An 18,618-nucleotide genomic window follows, 5' to 3' on the forward strand; every position below is an offset into this window, starting at 1 on the left:
CTTGTTTTGTTTAGATAAATATTTCCTATTTTGCTAAACCTGTGTTGTGTTTTTTTGTAGTGATTTCATTAAGTTACTGTGTGTGTTGGTACAAATACTTTACACCTAGCACTCTGAAGTTAAGCCTACTGCTCTGCCAAGCTACCAAGGGGGTAAGCAGGGGTTAGCTGAGGGTGATTCTCTTTTACCCTGACTAGAGTGAGGGTCCTTGCTTGAACATGGGGTAACCTGACTGTCAACCAAAGACCCAATTTCTAACATTGCCCATGTTAGAAATGGGGTTTTGGTTGGCAGTCAGGTTACCCCCTGTCCAAGCAAGGACCCTCACTTTAGTCAGGGCAAAGGAGAATCACACTCAGTTAACCTCGGCCCACCTCCTTGGTAGCTTGGCACGAGCAGGCAGGTTTAACTCAGAAGAAATGTGTGAAGTATTTGCACCAACACACACAGTGATACAGTAAACACTACACAATGGACACCACACCAGTTTAGAAAAATAGTAAATATTTGATCTAAATAAACAAGACCAAATACGATAAAAATCCACAATACACCATTAAAAATATGATCTTAGTACTTAAAAACACAAAAATAGTGCCTAGAGGCACAAATGCTGCAAGTTGGTATTAAGCAACGTTCTGACAGAGTCGTTCCCCACAATGAGACACCACTAGCGCTGTTTAAGGAGTCGTGCAGACCCCCAGGTACAGTACCTTTGTAAAGCAAGTAGAAAACAGGCCGGCGCACGGAGTCGGGGAGCGAGGCGTCACTGGATCCGATGCAGTTCCGGTGCTATGGGGCAGAGGAGGAGAGGCATCGCGAAGAGGCGTCAGGTCCTTACTGCAGAGCGGTGGAGGTGAGGTGGTGTCGGTTGCGAGGTGTCGGTCCCTTGGTTCTGGCAGACACAAAGTCCAGTGAAGTCATGATGCTGCGGGGCAACCTTACGGGGTTGCGATGACATCCCATGGCCGCAGGCGCAGCAATGGCATCGGATATCACGGACATCGGACGTACGACACTCCGATCTGAGCGAGGTCGTGCGGGATCTGCGGCTGCTGCAATGCGAGGCCTGTGGAGTCATTGGAGTCATCGCTCTTCTCCACAGCTTCAGGTCAGGCGGCGGAGCAGTTTGCAAGGGGCAGCGACCTTAGCGAAGTCACACAGCAGCGTCTGGCGGCGTTAGACTGGATTTCACCAGAAATTCACTTCCAGGGGCCTAGGAACTGGAATTGAACCCTCTGGCACGCTAGAGTGCACAGCATGCAGACTCAAAACTGGATGGGGAAGCCTTTGCTGTCCCTGAGGCTTCAAAACAGGAGGCAAGCTCTACTCCAAGCCCTTGGAGATACCTCTCAAGCAGTAATACACAACAAAGTCCAGTCTCTGTTCCTTTGCACAGGCAGAAGCAGCAACTGCAGGATAGCCCAACAAAGTACAGTCACAAGCCAGGGCAGCACTTCTCCCCAGCTCTCCTCCAGGCAGAGGTTCCTCTTAAATCCTTGAGGTAATCTCATTTTCAGGGGGTCTGGGTCCAATACTTATACCCCTTTCTGCCTTTGAAGTTGGCAAACTTCAAAGGGAAGTCTCTCTTGTTTACAAGATCCTACCTTGCCCACGCCAGGCCCGAGACACACACCAGGTGGTTAGAAATGGCATTGTGAGAGGGCAGGCACAGCCCAATCAGTTCTAAGTGACCACTCCTCCCTCCACCTTAGCACATATTGCTCATAAGGATATGCAGGCTACACCTCAGCACCCTTTTTGTCACTGTCTAGAGGAGATGCACAAACAGCCCAACTGTCAAACTGACCCAGACAAGGAATCCACAAACATGCAGAGTGATAGAATGGCTCAAGTAAGAAAACACCTACTATCTAAAAGTGGCATTTTCAAACTAACTAACAATCTAAAAACCAACTTCACTAAAAGATCTTTTTTTTAAATTGTGAGTCCAGAGATCCCAAACTCCATATTTCTATCTGCTCTCAAAGGGAATCTGTACTTTAATAATATTTAAAGTCAGCCCCCATGTTAACCTATGACAGAGGTAGGCCTTGCAACAGTGAAAACTGAATTTAACTGTATTTCACTGTTAGGATATGTAAAACACATCAGTACATGTCCCACCTTTAACATTCACTGCACCCTGCCCATGGGCTACCGAGGGCCTACCTCAGGGGTGCTTTTCATGTATAAAAAGGGAAGGTTTAGGCCTGGCAAGAGGGTACATTTGCCAAGTCGGATTGGCAGTTTAAAACTGCACACACAGACACTGCAGTGGCAGGCCTGAGCCATGTTTACAGGGCTACTAATGTGGGTGTCACAATCCGTGCTGCAGGCCCACTAGTAGCATTTGATTCACAGGCCCTGGGCACCTCTAGTGCACTTTACTAGGGTTTTACTAATAAATCAAATATGCAAATAATGGATAGCCAATTACACACACATTTTACTCAGGAGCACCTGCACTTTAGCACTGGTTAGCAGTGTTAAAGTGCCCAGAGTATGTAAAACAGCAAAAAACAGAGTCCAGCACACATCAACAACCTGGGAAGCAGAAGCAAAATGTTAGGGGATACCATGCCAAGGATGCCAAGTCTAACAGCTCACCTTCTGTTTGACAAGATTTTTCTGTTTTTTATTTTTTATTTAAAAAACCAACTTAATACAAGTAAAGAGTTTATGCCAATGTGGAGCTTATTATGAAACTCACCTTAATAAGTCATATTTTAGCTAAAAAAAGCTACTTTGAAAAGTAATAGTGCATTAAAAACCCTATACAAATTAGCACTAAATATAGTGAAATAGGGGGTAACACAGCCCTTGCACATTTTCACACACAAAAGCAAACCATGTGCAATCTGCCCCCTGGTCCCAAGAAGGAACAGGGCAGATCCACATGAGAGAAGTTTCAAAATATAAGTACAATGTCCTTTTCCTTCTACAATTCTTCTGTGTAGAACATTAAATAAATTTGGTGCATTTGCTTTCAAAAGCGTTCTGTTAATTACTGTTCACCCGGTGGCACAGGTGTGCAGTTTCTTCTGGGCAGAAGGCCAGTCCCAAGGCAAGGCTGGGTGGTGAAAACAGATGCATTTCTAACAGAAAGGCATTACACTGGAAGGGGAGGAGTCACACACACTGGACATGCCCATGATTTGTGAGCTGTGAAATGGAAACAGACAATATACTACACTGAACAAAATTAGAAATGTTACTGTTGGACCTGACATTGGTGTGGATATCCACCAACTTTTTGCCTCCCATCCTCCTTTTTTTGCTGACTTCGTTTTTGTTGGTCTTAGGACTCTGCACGCTTAACTACTGCTAATCAGTGCTAAAGTGCTTGTACTTTCTCCTTTAAACATGGCAAATTGGCTTATAACCAACTGGCATATTTAATCTAATCTTAGCATAGTGGTTCTACTTATACCCAGGGCCTGTAAATTAAATGCTGCTAGAGATCCTGCTGCACTTATTGTGCCACCCGCTAAAGTAATCCTCTCAACATGTCTCAGGCCTGCCATTGAAGCCTCTGTGTGCAGTTTAAACTAACATTTCAACATGGCAATAGAAACCTCTTTCCAGACCTAAACCTCCCTTTTTTAAATACATTTAAATCACTCCTAAGCTAGGCCCTATGCAGTGTATTTAAAAGGTTACACATGTACCTTTAAGTTTTACATGTCCTGGTAGTGATGAACTCCTAAATTAGTTTTCCGCTTCTGTGAGGCCTACCTCTCCCATAGGGTAACATTGACTTCCCCTATTAAACATAATAAGTGGTAACTTTCAACTGGGACCAGGTAGAAATATAGCATTTGCTGTCAAAAAAATTGTAATTTTTAACACTCTTTAATGTTGAAGTTGGATTTTGCATGATAGTTCTGAAAATGCCACGTTTAGAAAGTTGTTATTTACTTATCCTAACCATTAGGTGCCTGCAGCTTTCATCCTGTACCATGTGACTAGGTGTAGCTGACAGATGGTCTTTGTGTATTGCTCCCAAACAGTGAGGCAAAGGGGGAATAGGTGTTAGTAGGATGGGCCATCTCTGACTTGATAGGGGGGCAGAGCTGCCACCTACCACACTTGCACATCACAAAGACTTTGCTTAAGTACATTGATAAAGGGTTTGACACCTCTGGGGGTGGAAGCCTCTAGGAACTTCTATTACTTCAAAGTGGGCACCAGGTATAAATATTGGACCCCCAGACCCAACCTTTCAGTACACATCTAGACCTGTAGAAGACTCAGAAGGACTGCTGTGCTACTGCTTTGCTGCCTGAGTGAGAAGGACTGGACCTGCATCTTGAATTTAGGACTACCAGATTGACACCAGGGGCTAGTTGGCTGACCTCCTGATCAGAGTCTCATGGACCAAACAACGCCAACCACCTTTAATTCAGCACCTGTACTCTGGCTGCGGTGAATCTTGCCCCCTTCCAGGTGGGGCCACCTCAATCCTGGATTCTTGGAAGTGGTCCTGAAAGTGTCCTGCCAGCCCAAATGTGGTCCCCGGCAGAACTGACACAGTGTGAAGCATCACCCCGCAGCTCCTCAGAGCTGTTTCTGAGGAACACATCTCGACACAGGACCTTACATTACAGCTCCGCATCCCATCAGAATTGCCGCTGCATGACACATCCTCTGCACAGGACCTGGAAGCGATCTGCAACCCAGATTTAAGGTACTTTGTTCAGTAGAAATAACTTGGTCCCTGTACCTAGCCCGTATGCACTGTGGACGGCCTGAACCTGTGACTTTGTCCCACTCTGGTGTGACCAGATAACCACAGTTGCCACTTTGGATTTCTTAGCACTGTTTGCACTGAAATCTTTAAAATTGCTTATCTCCAGTTCTACTAATTGGATTTATGTAATTTTGATTGTAAATAATGTATTATATTTTAATAAAAAAAAATAATTGGTGTTGGATTTTTTTGTGTTGTGCTTCACAGTATTACTGTTTGAAGTGCTGCATAAATATATTACACATTGCCTTTAAGTTTAGACTGATTGCTTTGTGCCAAGCCAAGCCAAGCCAAGCTACCAGATGGTTAAGAAGAGGCTAATCTGGGGTTTGCTTGTGTTTCACATTGAAAAAAGATGTGGTTTCTGCTGGAGTAGGGTTTTACGCTCCTCTATTAGTAACTCAATTTTCTACAGATACATATACACATAGGCGTGGCGAAAGAGTGACCACATAAGCCAGTGTTCTTCATCTGTGGTCCAGGAACCACTGGTATGTGAGTCCTACTTAGGGAGTTCACGACTATGTTACAAAATGAAATAATATTAAAATGAAAATAGTGTATAGAAATAAAAAAGTAAAAATTGTAAATGTGAAAACATTTTCTATACTTGATAGTGAATTAAACAAAATATTTAAATATTTGAGCATTTGCATTTGGAATGTTTTTGTACTTTTTAGGGTTGAGCACACAAGCGCTCCGTCCCTGTTGTAATCTCTCTTTGGGCTTGTAACCACCCCCATGTGACGCCTGTCATTTTCATTGTTCGTGGGCTTGCCTTTTAAAATCTGCTTGCTTTCATTAATGAAAGGCATGCATACGTCACGCCTTTTCCGGTGTTTAGCCCTCCTTGAGCGCACTGGCCAACCACTGAAAACGTCCGAGGCTCGATGTTTTCAGCCTGGTTTCTGCACTACTTTATCTTTTTATTTCACACGCAGCGCAATCGCGCTGGGTTTTACAAAGAGCAATCACGCCCGGTTTTTTTTGGTTTTCAATTTCAGCTTGATTGAGCTGTGTTTTACATAGCGCGATGGCACTCATTTTTTTCTTTCTATTTTTGTGGCAGGAAAAGTCCGGTTAGGAGTTTATAAAGCTAATAGTTCTAACTCGAGCAAATGTGAGACCCGTTGCATTGCAAATGCTTGCTGTATATTGTTTTGAAGCTTAAATCATAGAATTTGCCAAGGTCAGGGATCCCCACCTTCCAATAATGACTCAGTGGGGGTTCATTGATTCCGTTGAGGATTCGGTAGGGGTCCAAAGAAGCAAAAAGTTTAAGAACCACCAGCCTACAATATTTGTGAAAGTTGTGGGAGGGGGGTCAGAGGTGATCGGGGAGAAGTTGTCGACTCTGGGGGGTTTCACGTCTGAGCAGGCGGCCTCTGAGGAAAGAGTTGAATGAGAAAAGGAGGAGGGTGCCATTTTCAAGCTCAATTGGAAAGGGTGGGGGGTTTCAGTGGTATGGTCCAAGCTGATTGGATGATCAGAACATGGATTGATGCAGGATACTTTGGTACCCACAGAAGATGATATGTGTTTGAGCACAGGGAGCCTAATGGGGCATGCTGAAATGGGCTTTCTAGTAGAATAGCAATAGTGGAAGAATATTTTGCATTCCAAACAAAATAGAATGTTTTCTCCTGGAAGTGCACATAAGCAGAGAATACATTTTTTGGGCATGTATTATAATTTGGAACCACCATGAAGTTGAAGCCAATGAAACAGCCAGCCCCGAAGTGTAAAGGCAGGGGAATAGGAATGCACAAAAATGCAAAACAAATTAAAGCACAGCAAATAACAGCCACTGCTTTCTGTTCTTGTGTATTCACTGTAAATGTTTGCCACAAATGGCACATGGTTAGGGAAAATGCTGTATTGCATATTTTCATAAATTTTACATAACAAGCAAAAGTGAAGTTCCAAAAACTATACATATTACTACAGATTAATTTCAATTCCACCAAAGCCTACTCTAAAACCGACAGGGTCACTACAGGCATGTTACTAAAGTTACCTTACAGATTATTCCTTTTTCAGTTCGATCCACTTGGCTCTCCAGCTGCAGTGGGTTTGAGCCCACTTCTTTGACACAAGTCCATTCCTGACACTAATTTCCAAAACCAGCAACCTAGCAACTACCACCACTGCGGCTTCCTCAACCTTGAAAAGCTACTTTTAAATTGTATCCAATGCCACCATCATATTCATCTCCATTGTTCTTCAGCAAGGTCTCTCCTGCAGGTACCTCACCGTCTTCTCCACTACTCCCTTTGTTAACTCCACCTGGGGTTGGAAGGAATCCAGTCTGTCTATCTTCAATTTCTTTTCAGGCTTGCAGTGCCCTCCTCTTTTTAATCTGCTGTCGCTATGTGAGCAGAACCATTTTGTGCTGCTTAACTCAACAGAATTCCTCCGTAGGCACCTCCAAGCACATCTCCTTCATATAGGGCTGGTTTTATCGCCGGTGGCGCTGGGTGGAACAATTTTTTTTGCCCCGTGACCTTCTCCTCGGATTCCCTCTCTACCACCCGGCAAAGGTGTCCCTCATCTCTCCATAGCACCTGTCTCAGATACATTGGATGTGCTTCAATCCACTCAGTTAGCCACATAAAATACAGATCTGCTCTTTGCAGTAGGCATATTAACCCTCTGTGCTACTGTATGGAAAGTCAAATCTGCCGCTGGACAAAACTCCACCTCACTCTCTAGCAGGAACATTAATCGCAAGAATCATCTTGACATGTTCATTGATGCCTGAAAGCTAGACGCCCTAGCAACATTCCAGCTGGTTCTTTTAAATTGTACTCTAATTATAGGTTATGGCTAAACACAGCACCACCCTGAGATCAGTGCGCCCCCATTCCAGGTCAGCGCCCAGGGCAGCCGCACCGGTTGCACTGCCCTAAAGCCGGCCCTGCCTTCATCAGTCCCATGGTCTCAGCTGGGCTTTAAAATGAGCACCAGTCCTGGATCAGTCGGGACTCACCTCCAGGTATTAGGAGCTTCCAAACACTGATGAGGGCCCCGCATTGAGGCGGCATTTTGAGCGCCCCCTGCTATTCTCACAAGCTGTCCCGAAGCAATTAACAAGTTCTGCGATGCCAGAACCATAAGCTGTGCTGTCCAGTGATGATCTCCTACCTCCTTTAACCTTTGACTGCGAGCGCCCAACTCCTATGACAGTTCCAACCACCTCTCTGATGTGTGCTGGTGACTTCATCCTCTGCTGCAGTTAGAAAAAGCACAAAGTTTGTCCACTGCAGTGCCACATCCCTGAGCCACACTTGGAAGATGCCATTGGGACCACCATCAGGCTCTACCTCCAGCCCTGGGTCCCTTTTTTAGGTAAAAATAGGTGCTATTTATTCCACCCAGTAAAGTATCCTCCAGATGTATGGATTTTCAACTGAAAAACACCCGTAGAAACTGGTTCTAACTTTTTTTTGTTGAACCGTTTTTGAATTATTATTTTTTAAGAGTGGATCTCACCAGGTTGTCGAAAATAATCTGATGAAATTCTTTCCTGTGGAAAAATACATTTCGCCCGGCGTATTTCTGTTTTTTCTTTCTTTGGGGGTGGGGTTCGGGGGTCTCTGCTTGTATTCCATCTATTGAGTTAGTTCTCCAATAGCCTCCCACGGCTCCCCTTCACAATTTTTCAACCCACCTTGTTCCATTAAAGGGGCTTGTGCTATTTCACTTCCTTTTTCACCCAACAAGCGTTCTGCGTTTTTTAAATTTAAAAAATATCAAACTACCTTTCACACTAAAACATACTGCTTTTGTGGGGACGGTATTCCCCATTGTGCTCTTTCTCCAAAATAAAGTTTCGTCGGCCTCCTTCCTTTCGGCTGGCCTTCTTTATTTTGGGAATTTGTCATAATGATGAGATGCCCATGCTTCGGGTGCTCATAATTGAGGCCTATGTTGAAACCACTTTCTGATTCTGGCAACAGACATCAAATTATTTTCATTATTATTTGTTTCTGCCTTTTCATGAATTTTTAACATCAAATAGCTCCTCCCACGTTTTTTTCCTTTACTGGTACTTGCTTATTATTATTATAATAATAACAGTCATGATAAAAACACTACAACTGATAATAATAATATTTTTAATACAGAGCTTCATAGCTTAGTCGCTGACATCTCTCAGTTCTAAACCCAAACATGTTTCGAAGGAAAACGATTAAGCAAACAGCTGAGCTTTTGATTTTTTTTTTTTTTTTTATTTCACTCCTCAAATGCGGGTAGCTTGAAGAATTTCATGTATCTGGAACAATGTTAAGTCACATATGGTGTAAGTCACTTTACTGTTTCAATTACTTAGCGGTAATGACACTACTCCTAGTGCTTCCTTTGACCAGATTAATTTATTTGTGCGTGGCGTTGATCCTCCCATACAAAAGACAACCAGAATGTGTGTCCTCTTCCATGCTCCAGCAGACACTGAAATACGCGACGGGTGCAACTGCACCCGTCGCACCTTCCCACTCCGCCGGCTCAATTCTGAGCCGGCATCCTAGTGGGAAGGTTGATTTGCCCTGGGCTGGCGGGCGGTCTTTTGGCGGCCGCCCGCCAGCCCAGGGCAAATGTCAGAATCACCGCCGCGGTCTTTCGACCGCGGTGCGGTGTTCTGACGGCAGAATGACCTCCTTAGTCTTATTGTCTCAGTTGGCCTGTTTAGAAACTGGGTGATAGGTCAAAACTTGTATCTAATTTGGGCAGGGCAGAGGAAGCACTTGAAGAGAGAAATTGAAGCATTACCTCCTTGTAACCTTTGCCCCAACTAATTACTTTGTGTGGTGTAGGAAGTGATTACAACACCAGGACAACAGCGACGTAACAAACACAATTTGTAATTGGTAACAGCTCTTTCTTTATTAAAGCATGGATGACTGAACGTTTGAGCAAAACACATTTTGGATTTCTATTTCCTGCAATACTCTGTAATGTCTTACAAAAGTGGAGGGGTCTTCCCTAATGGCTGCCCTGAAGACTTCTGCCAGAGATGCACCCTGTGTTTCAGCTACAGTGGTTCACAATCCTCGTTGATCTGCCTTGTAGACCAAGGGGCAGGCTTACTGGCTTCCCTGTGCACTAGGGCAATAGCGGATTTAACCTCCTAATTATGGATTGTGTTGATGGATTTAACCCTCTCGTGGCAGGGTCAAAAAACAAACAGAGAATTTGTCCCTTTAGCTCTATATGGTGCTAAGGTAAAAAGTGTCCCTTTAGCATCAACACAATGCTGACTTAACTTTTCCTCAGTTTTGGGGTCTGGAAAGAAACCCCGAAGACAATTTCCTGCTCTGTACGAAAGGCTGAATGAAACTTGACAAAGTCAAAAGGTATTTAACGTAGGACAACTCTATCCTCAAATATTAATAAAACTGGATATCTAAATGACAGAGAGCCTAATTCTCCTAATCGTTTTGCCGAAGTAATTATGACAGGAATGAAGGCCTTGAATGTTAAAAGTCTCATGTCAATGGACTCATAGGGCTTAAATGGTGGCCATCTTGACATCTGCAAAAATAGAAACCGTTTTTCAGGATGGAAAGTTGGGCCGGAAAGAGGTTCTAATATTATAAAGCCTTTAAATAGTCTGGTCATAAAATCTGATCATCTTCCATCTTTTCCATGGGCCTCTAAAAGGCTTAATGGCAGCCCATTGTAATTTAACAGTTGAGCGTTTAAGAAACAGATCAAATCCATCCTGGAGATACTCCAGAATGTGACTTAATACAGATGTTGTGGCCTTAGGTATCTACTTGTACACAACCTTGAAAAACTGCCCTAATGTATCTTACACAAAGATAAAGTAGATCTCTTTCTTGAAGCTTGGACAGAAAGGGCTACCCTTTCTAACAATTCCTTGTTGGCTAATGCAACCCTTTTAATCTCCAGGTCTTCAATCTAAGTTTCCTCAGACTAGTCGACCTAAAAGAGAGAGGAAAGGAGAGATGGGTCTAGTGAGAGGAGCCATTCCTGACACACTTTCAACATCACTACTAAAGCGTACCAAGAGGAGTAAGGCCCGGATAGAGCAATTAGAATCACGTCCGCCCTCACTTTCTTCAGCCTTATGAAAAATTTCTGAAGTAATGGGAAAGGGGGAAATGCATTCAGCAGACCTTTCGGCCAAGGGCATGATAGCGTGTCGACATCTCAAGCCCCTTTCTCCTTTATCTTTGCACAGAACTGTGGGACTTGGGCATTCTAATGAGTGGCAAACAAATATATGATTGGGTGTCCTCACTTGTGGCACAATTGCAGAAATTTGTGACAGCTGAGGAAAATTTTGTTAGATTGTGAAATTTCCTGGCTGAGTTTGTCTGCCAACACATTAAACTTGCGCATGAGCTATACTTTCAGCTGTGAGGAAACATTGATGTGGACCCATTTGAAGATTTGGGCCCTCATTATGTTCTTGGCGGTCCGGGCCGCCATGCCGGCGGTGGCAGGAAATCCCACCAACCGGCATGGCGTCCCAGACCACCACATAATGAAGCAAGGGAGGGCTGACATAGGCAGCCCTCTTCCACCGCCAGGCTGCCTCCAACAGGCAGCCTGACGGTGGACGGCATCATTATCCGACAGGGCAGCGCTGCTGCCCCTCGGATAATGATGAAAATTCCCCCAGCCTTTCCCTGGCGGGTTTCCCCGCCAGTGAAAGGCTGGCGGAGGGGTGCTCCAGGGCCCCCCTGGGGGGCCCTGCACTGCCCATGCACTTGGCACGGGCAGTGCAGGGGCCCATGTGCAGTGCCCCATTGCACAGAGCCCGATCTGCACAACAGGTGCAGCTGCACCCACCACACAGAGGCATTGACAGTGGCTCCATGTGGAGCTGCCGGCAATGTCCCGGCCAGACATTCTGCTGGGCCGGTGGGCGGAAACAATGTTTCCGCCCCCCGGCCCAGCAGAAGGTTTGTAATACAGCCAGCGGGGTCCCATGGGGGCTGGCGGTCGATAGAAAGACCGCCAGCCTGAACACGGCGGTGAAAACCGTTGTGTTCATAATGAGGGTCTTGATCTGCTATAACACAGAGGGAGAAAGTATTTGTTCTCCCTTTTTTGTTCACATACACCTCTGTGGTATTGTTGTCTCTCCTAACACAACTGCTTTGTTCTATAACATATGGGCAAAAGCTTTGAATGCCAGATATACTGCTTGGAGCATGTTTTTGCAGATCATTGTCCCTGAAAGGAGTTGATCCAGACTCTGCAGCCGGGGTGTGTGTTAGGGCTACTTGATGATTTCATCAATAGTGATATTCCTTTCAGTAAATTTGTAGGGTACATCTAACACCTCAATTATTTTCTGAAATTGGTGAACATTGGAATTGTTTTCATTAGATCCTGGCATATTGATGGCCGATGGTGTAATGTGTGCCTCACTAACTTGCTTAAATGGAAACTTGCTGATCGCACCAAATATATTGTTGTCGCTATGACTTCTTGAACCTGTAACCAGGTCACTACTGGTGGGCTGTTCTGTTACATCAAAGTCTGAAGTTGAGCTTAATCTTTATCACTTTTTTGTTCAGAAGTGTCCCCAGATGTACATTTGTCCTGAAACTTGTCCCAATAAACTTCATGCCCTGAGCTTGGAAGAGGTGAAACTTCTCATGATTTATGAGGAACCCATGTCCCTGCAACACTTAAAGTGTAATGTCTGTGAGTTCCTTCGTTGTTTGAAAAGATGGCAAAATTATTAGATAACTGCCCAAGTAGGGCATGATCATTCTTCTGTGTATACGTAAGAGGATTACTGAGGTGCCAACACTTTTGAAAACAGACAAGGTGACGATCTGAACAAACAGTACCACTCTCAATTGGTAACGGTTTGGAGCAACTGCAAATCTTAGACTTCTCTGATGGCTCAAGTGAATTGGAACACGCAGGTATGGATTTTTAACACCTACCCACAGATAACTTCTTTCCACTGGATCTCTTTGAATCATTGTTGGAATTATGCCTGAACCTGGAGGATCAACTTTGAACTCTAATAGATGTCTTTTCTATAGGATTTTTCCTACCCAATGGCCTGATATGTGGTCTTCACAAATCTTGCCAAAATGTAATAATTGCTCTCCAACCAGATCCTCTATCCATAATGGAGGGTAAGGGTCAGGACTGCTGTTAGGTCTCGCTCACCGGCATATCCTGGCTCGTAGTATACTTTCTTCATTGAAATATTCTTTTACAATATTGATAATTCTTCAACTCTCTTCTAGGATACACTTTGTAATCTCTAGTCCAAGGTTTATATTTTCTGAATTAAGTTTTTTTACACACTAGGACATGTTTCTGTCCTGGTGGGCCTTAGTGGTCATGGAGTCAAGCTGCTCCCCAAACAGCTTTTTGCGCTCAAATGGAATTTTAAAGAAGAAGATTTTTCATAGAAATCTGTTTTCTAATCCCTCATCCAAAGATTACGTCATGCAAAAATAGAAACTCTGGAGAACGAAGCTGCTGTTCTAATGCCATCTAATGAAATATAAGCAAGTAGTTTGGCCTGCTATTCTATCTGTATCAGCAGTACAGAACAATCAGTATCTTCTGAACTTTCTCTAATAGCATCTCAAATTGTCTTACCAAAGACTGCGATGCATAGGCAAAGGAGATCACATCTTTTAATGCTAAATTGCTTGCTGCAAATTATTTCTTCAGTGCGGCATCAACTGTTCAGTCAAAAGCCTCCTCCTGTGAGCAGTCATCAGTGATCGCTGTTTGATATTTTGTGAAATAACTTCATCCACTTCTAATAATGCAAGTCTTTTGCAAAACTCTGGGTACAGTGCATTGGTCTACATCTTTCCTCTATCTCAGTATTAATGCTGTAATCCTCTTATGCAGTGCTAAAGAAAGGACGGGCAGTTGAGAGTACTGGGGGGATAGTTCCTTCCCAGTCTCCTGGAGAAGAGCCATCTCCAGTCCCAAATTATCTCTAATGTGACCTACTATCTGATCCAGGTCTTCCTTTTTTCTCTAAGGAAGTAGTACTAGGCTCCTCTCTGGCCGAATCTGAATCAGACATGTCAGGAACCCTTTTACGCTTGGTCTTCTTAGGTTTAGTAAAGGTTTTAGCTACAGCCTACTCTGTCAGAGTTTGTATTTGAGAAGCTGTAAGCAATACATTATCAGGCGTTCTAGACTGCTTGCACTGTTTGGTATTGGCTCAAAGTTCTTCCTCGGATGAAGAAGATGGAGACCTTAGGTTCTTTTTCTTTTAACTTTTCTTGCCCTTTGTTGGACCTGGCCCTTTTTGCAGGGTCATCCCCAAAGTTTTTGCCTCCTTCATCCTAATTTTTCCTGACCTTTTTTTGTTGGCTTTTGAACTCTGAGCACTTTACCACTGCTAACAAGTGCTAAAGTGCATATGTTCTCTGTGTAAATTATACTGTTAATTGGTTTATCCATGATTGGCATATTTGATTTACTAGTAAGTCCCTAGAAAAGTGCACTAGGGGTGCCCAGGGCCTGTAAATCAAATGTTACTAGTGGGCCTGCAGCACTGATGGTGCCACCCACATAAGTAGCCCTGTAATCATGTCTCAGACCTGCCACTACAGTGTCTGTGTATGCAGTTTTAAACTGTAAATTCGACTTGGCGAGTGTCCCCACTTGCCAGGCCTAACCCTCCCATTTTCCTACATATAAGACACCTCTAAGGTAGGCCCTAGGTAGCCCCATAGGCAGGGTGCAGTGTATGGTTAAGGTAGGACATATACTATTGTGTTTTATATGTCCTGACAGTGAAATACTGCCAAATTCGGTTTTCACTGTTGCACAGCCTATCTCTCTCATAGGTTGACCTGGGGGCCACCTTTAAACATGATTAAAGTGTAGCTTCCCTTTGGGAGCAGATAGACATGTGGAGTTTGGGACCTCTGAACTCACAATTTAAAAATACATCTTTTAGTAAAATTGGTTTTAAGATTGTGTGTTTGAAAATGCCACTTTTAGAAAGTGGGCATGTTCTTGCTTGAACCATTTTTGTGACTCTGCCTGTTTGTGGATTCCCTGTTTGGGTTAGTTTGACAGTTGGGCTGTTTGCACCTCTCTCCAGACAGTGACACAAAGGGGGCTGGAGTGTAGCATGCATATTCTGATGAGCCATCTGTGCTAGGAGGGAAGGGAGAAGTGGTCACTCGCACCTGAAAGGGCTGTGCCTGCCCTCACACAATGCAGACTCCAACCCCCTTGTGTGTGTGTCTGAGGCCTTGCCTGGGCAAGGCAGGATTTCACAATCAAGTGAGACTTTCCTTTGAAATAAGCCTTCTTCAAAGGCCAAAATGGGTATAAGAAGCGGACCCAAAACCACAGATTTTAGACACTTCTTGGGGTAGACACTCTACCTCACAGACACTTCCTGGAGAAGAAACTTGTAAACAGAACCTGCATTCTGCCAAGAAGAACTGCCTGGTTGCCCAAAGGACTCACCTGACTGCTTTCTGTGAAGGACTGCTGCCTTGCTGTTGCCCTGCTGCCTTGCTGCTCTCTGGCTGAGGTGAAGAAGTGCACTCCAAGGGCTTGGATAGAGCTTGCCTCCTGTTCCCTGAAGTCTCAGGACCAAAAATACTTCATCTCTTCAAGAAGGACTCCTTGTGCGGCGAAATTCAACGCACAGCCTGCCAGAAACGACGCACAGCCTGCACCGTGGTGAAAATTTCACTGCACGCCGAACCGGAACGACGCAGCCCGACTTCACAAGGAAAAGATTGACGCAGTGCCAGTGTAGCGACCGGAAAGTCGACGCACGGCCCACTGGATCAATGCATAGCCAAGCCAGAACAACGCAGCCCGACTTCCAGAGAGGAATCGACGCAGCACCTCCTGTGACTTCATCCTGCCAGCGCAGGAAATCCACGCACCGTCCCCGGGGCGTCTGAAAACCCCACAACCCGAAGAGGATCCATGACCGAGTGCCGGAAATCAACGCACAGCCATCCCTGCATGGAAACTAAACGATGCATTGCTGCGTGCGTACCGAGAAATCGACGCACACCCCTTTGTTTCCACGCTTCTCCTCCTCTGTGACCCTTTGCGGAGATTTTTCAAGCAAACCAGGTGCTTTGTGCTTGAAAGAGACTTTGTTTGCTTTTAAAAGACTTAAGACACTTTATATCACTTTTCAGTGATATCTCTACATTTACTTATTGCATCTGTGATCGTTTTGGCCTGCATTTATCCAGATAAATATTATATATTTATCTAAACACTGGTGTATTTTTGTGGTGCTATATGCTGATTTATTACACAAATACTTTACACATTGCCTTCTAGGTTAAGCCTGACTGCTTAGTGCCAAGCTACCAGAGGGTGTGCACAGGATAATTTGGATTGTGTGTGACTTACCCTGACTAGAGTGAGGGTCCTTGCTTGGACAGGAGGTAACCTGACTGCCAACCAAAGACCCCATTTGTAACACCCTTTATAACAGGGCTCGAACAACTTGTATGAACTGTTACTTACAAACTGTTCCCTGCTTAAAAAAGAAAACCACCCTGCAATGTGGTGATTTTACACCACTAGTCTAACAAACATTTGAAGAGCCCCCAAACAGGCCCCTCACATGCAGAATTCATGTCCCCACTGTAGAAGGCTGCCCTTTGCCTTACTGTTGGTCGTCATTTCCCTGCCTGTAGCACCCACAAGTTAAACGATGTGCAGACCCTGCCTAACCCATGCAGAATAGGAGCGTCCTCTGAAGCACCCAAGCCCTGCTGCTGGAGTCAAACAGCGCAGCATGCTTCAAGTCACCAGCTCGGCAGGGCAACTTCGAAATTGGCAATGAAAATGCACCACAGTGGAGCCAAAACACCATCATGGCCTGAATGTATGTCTAAAAAGACACAGCAAAAACAGGATGTGTGGAGGGTGGGAGGAAACATAGCTGTCATTTACATGGGGGGAGGTGTCTAGGAAGCTGTATGCATTACACATAGGGCGTTATTTAGAGTATGGGGGAGGGGGTTCTCCATCACAAATGTGACAGATATTCCGTCCGCCATATTACGATCCCCTAATCGCCTATGAAGGTTGTAATGTGGCACACGGGATATCCATCACAGTGGTGACGGAGTAACCTGTCCACCAAACTCTAAATCAGGCCCATAGTAATTAAACCACACAAATGCACAAGCAAAGCTGTTGATTTCTTGTTGATCATCAATTTGCACAAAACAGGATCAGTATGCAATGCCCAATCAAATATGGCACTCTATGATAAAGTTAAAACTGTTACACAAAATGTCACTTTGTGTCCCATGTCACACACACCACTAGGAGGCGTCTTGATTGAGAACATAGGGGCTGAGAACAAGTTTGGCAGTCCGGCCAATGGACCACCAAACCCACAGGGATGAGGTCATCGTCAACCCGGCAGCCTCACCCCGTCGTATTACAATGTTTCCACCAGGCTGACCAGCAGAAACATCGTATTATGACATTTCTGCCAGTCAGCCAAAACAATGCGGTGGAATGGGCCTCGGCTCCACTGTCTGCAGTGCAGACAGTGCGCATTCCTAATTGTGATGGCAGGGGTCCATGCCGCTCACAACATGGTAGTGGGCGTGCAGGAGCGCCCCTGTGGCCCCCAGTTCTGGCTTTCTGTCAGCCTTTTCATTGCAGTGACCCCGCTGAACTCAGCACTGCCGTGGCTCACCATGACTCCAACTGCTGCCAACCCGTCAGGATCTATGATCCTGGCAGTGGCAGCAGTATGTTACGATCCTGATGGTCGGGCCGCCAGGAGTGCAGCGGTCTGACTGCCACCACAGGTTTGGGGAACTCTTAATCAGCCCTATAATCTAATGTATGGAAATAATGTGGGAAAACAGTTGTATTTTCAGAAATATACTTTATTTGAAGAAATTGTGAAATATCACCTCATGAATACTAGGCCTGGGTGAAGTGTGTAAATCCAGAAAAATTGTGTTATGTATGTTACAGGAAAATCCTGAAATTATGCAATTATACCACATCACATAATAACACCAAAGTTTGTAGTCAAAATGTACTGCAAGCACATGAGACTAAAAGGAATACCCAGAATGAAGGCAGCCATTGTTCATAGAAATGTTGCTATTAATCCTTTTGTTAGGGCAAAATGTGTCCTTGCATCATAATTTGACCTGACAATGACCTTTTGCTAAACTGTAGTGCTAAATGACAATTGCATTTTATGTTACTAGGCATAATTTAATTTTCCTGACAATTCATGTAGTTATGTAAAAGTTATGTGAATTTCGCACACCCCTATTAAATACTTATAAATGTCCTCAAGTACCATGTATCTAGGAATATTTCAGTCTTACAAAATAGAATGATGAGCTAAAGCCTATACTCCCAGACCAAAGGAAGGACAACGCCCAAACAAGTATGTTTATTTCTGTCTTAGAAAGTGATGTTCCAAAGCAGCCTTGCATTTTGACCAAAAACACTCCATTAAAATCTGAAGGTCTCTGTTGAACACCGAAAGCTAAGATTCTATATTAGCTCTGCATCTTATTTCTACTTATATCAGCATCATGTATCAGAACCTGTAGTGCTTAAGTAACTGTCTATGCAGCCAGGAGGACAGGTGAAGGGACCCTATTTCAGAACTAATTTTACTAAATTTACCACAAAATGCTTGTTTCTTGAGAGTTATTTCCTTGCTGGCTGATCCTGTATGTTCACATTAGCACAGGTAACAGAGCTGCATTACTGTGGTCCTTCCCACAGAGAGTAATGCAGCTATAAAAATGAGCTTATTCTTGCACAGATATAGACTTTGCTGGAATCTCCAGTTCCTCATTTCCTCATCTTCACAGAATTTGACAGGCTATGACTTTTAAGCTTTTAATCCAGTT

General features: G+C 44.3%; 1 protein-coding gene across 4 annotated transcripts in view; it reads right to left on the bottom strand.

Moving 5' to 3' along the window:
- RAP1GAP2 (RAP1 GTPase activating protein 2) overlaps window positions 1–18,618 on the bottom strand; it is a 793,228-nt gene that overhangs the window by 285,083 nt on the left and 489,527 nt on the right. The window lies entirely within an intron of this gene.

Source organism: Pleurodeles waltl, chromosome 3_2 (assembly GCF_031143425.1).
Source record: "Pleurodeles waltl isolate 20211129_DDA chromosome 3_2, aPleWal1.hap1.20221129, whole genome shotgun sequence".
Lineage (NCBI taxonomy): Eukaryota > Metazoa > Chordata > Amphibia > Caudata > Salamandridae > Pleurodeles > Pleurodeles waltl.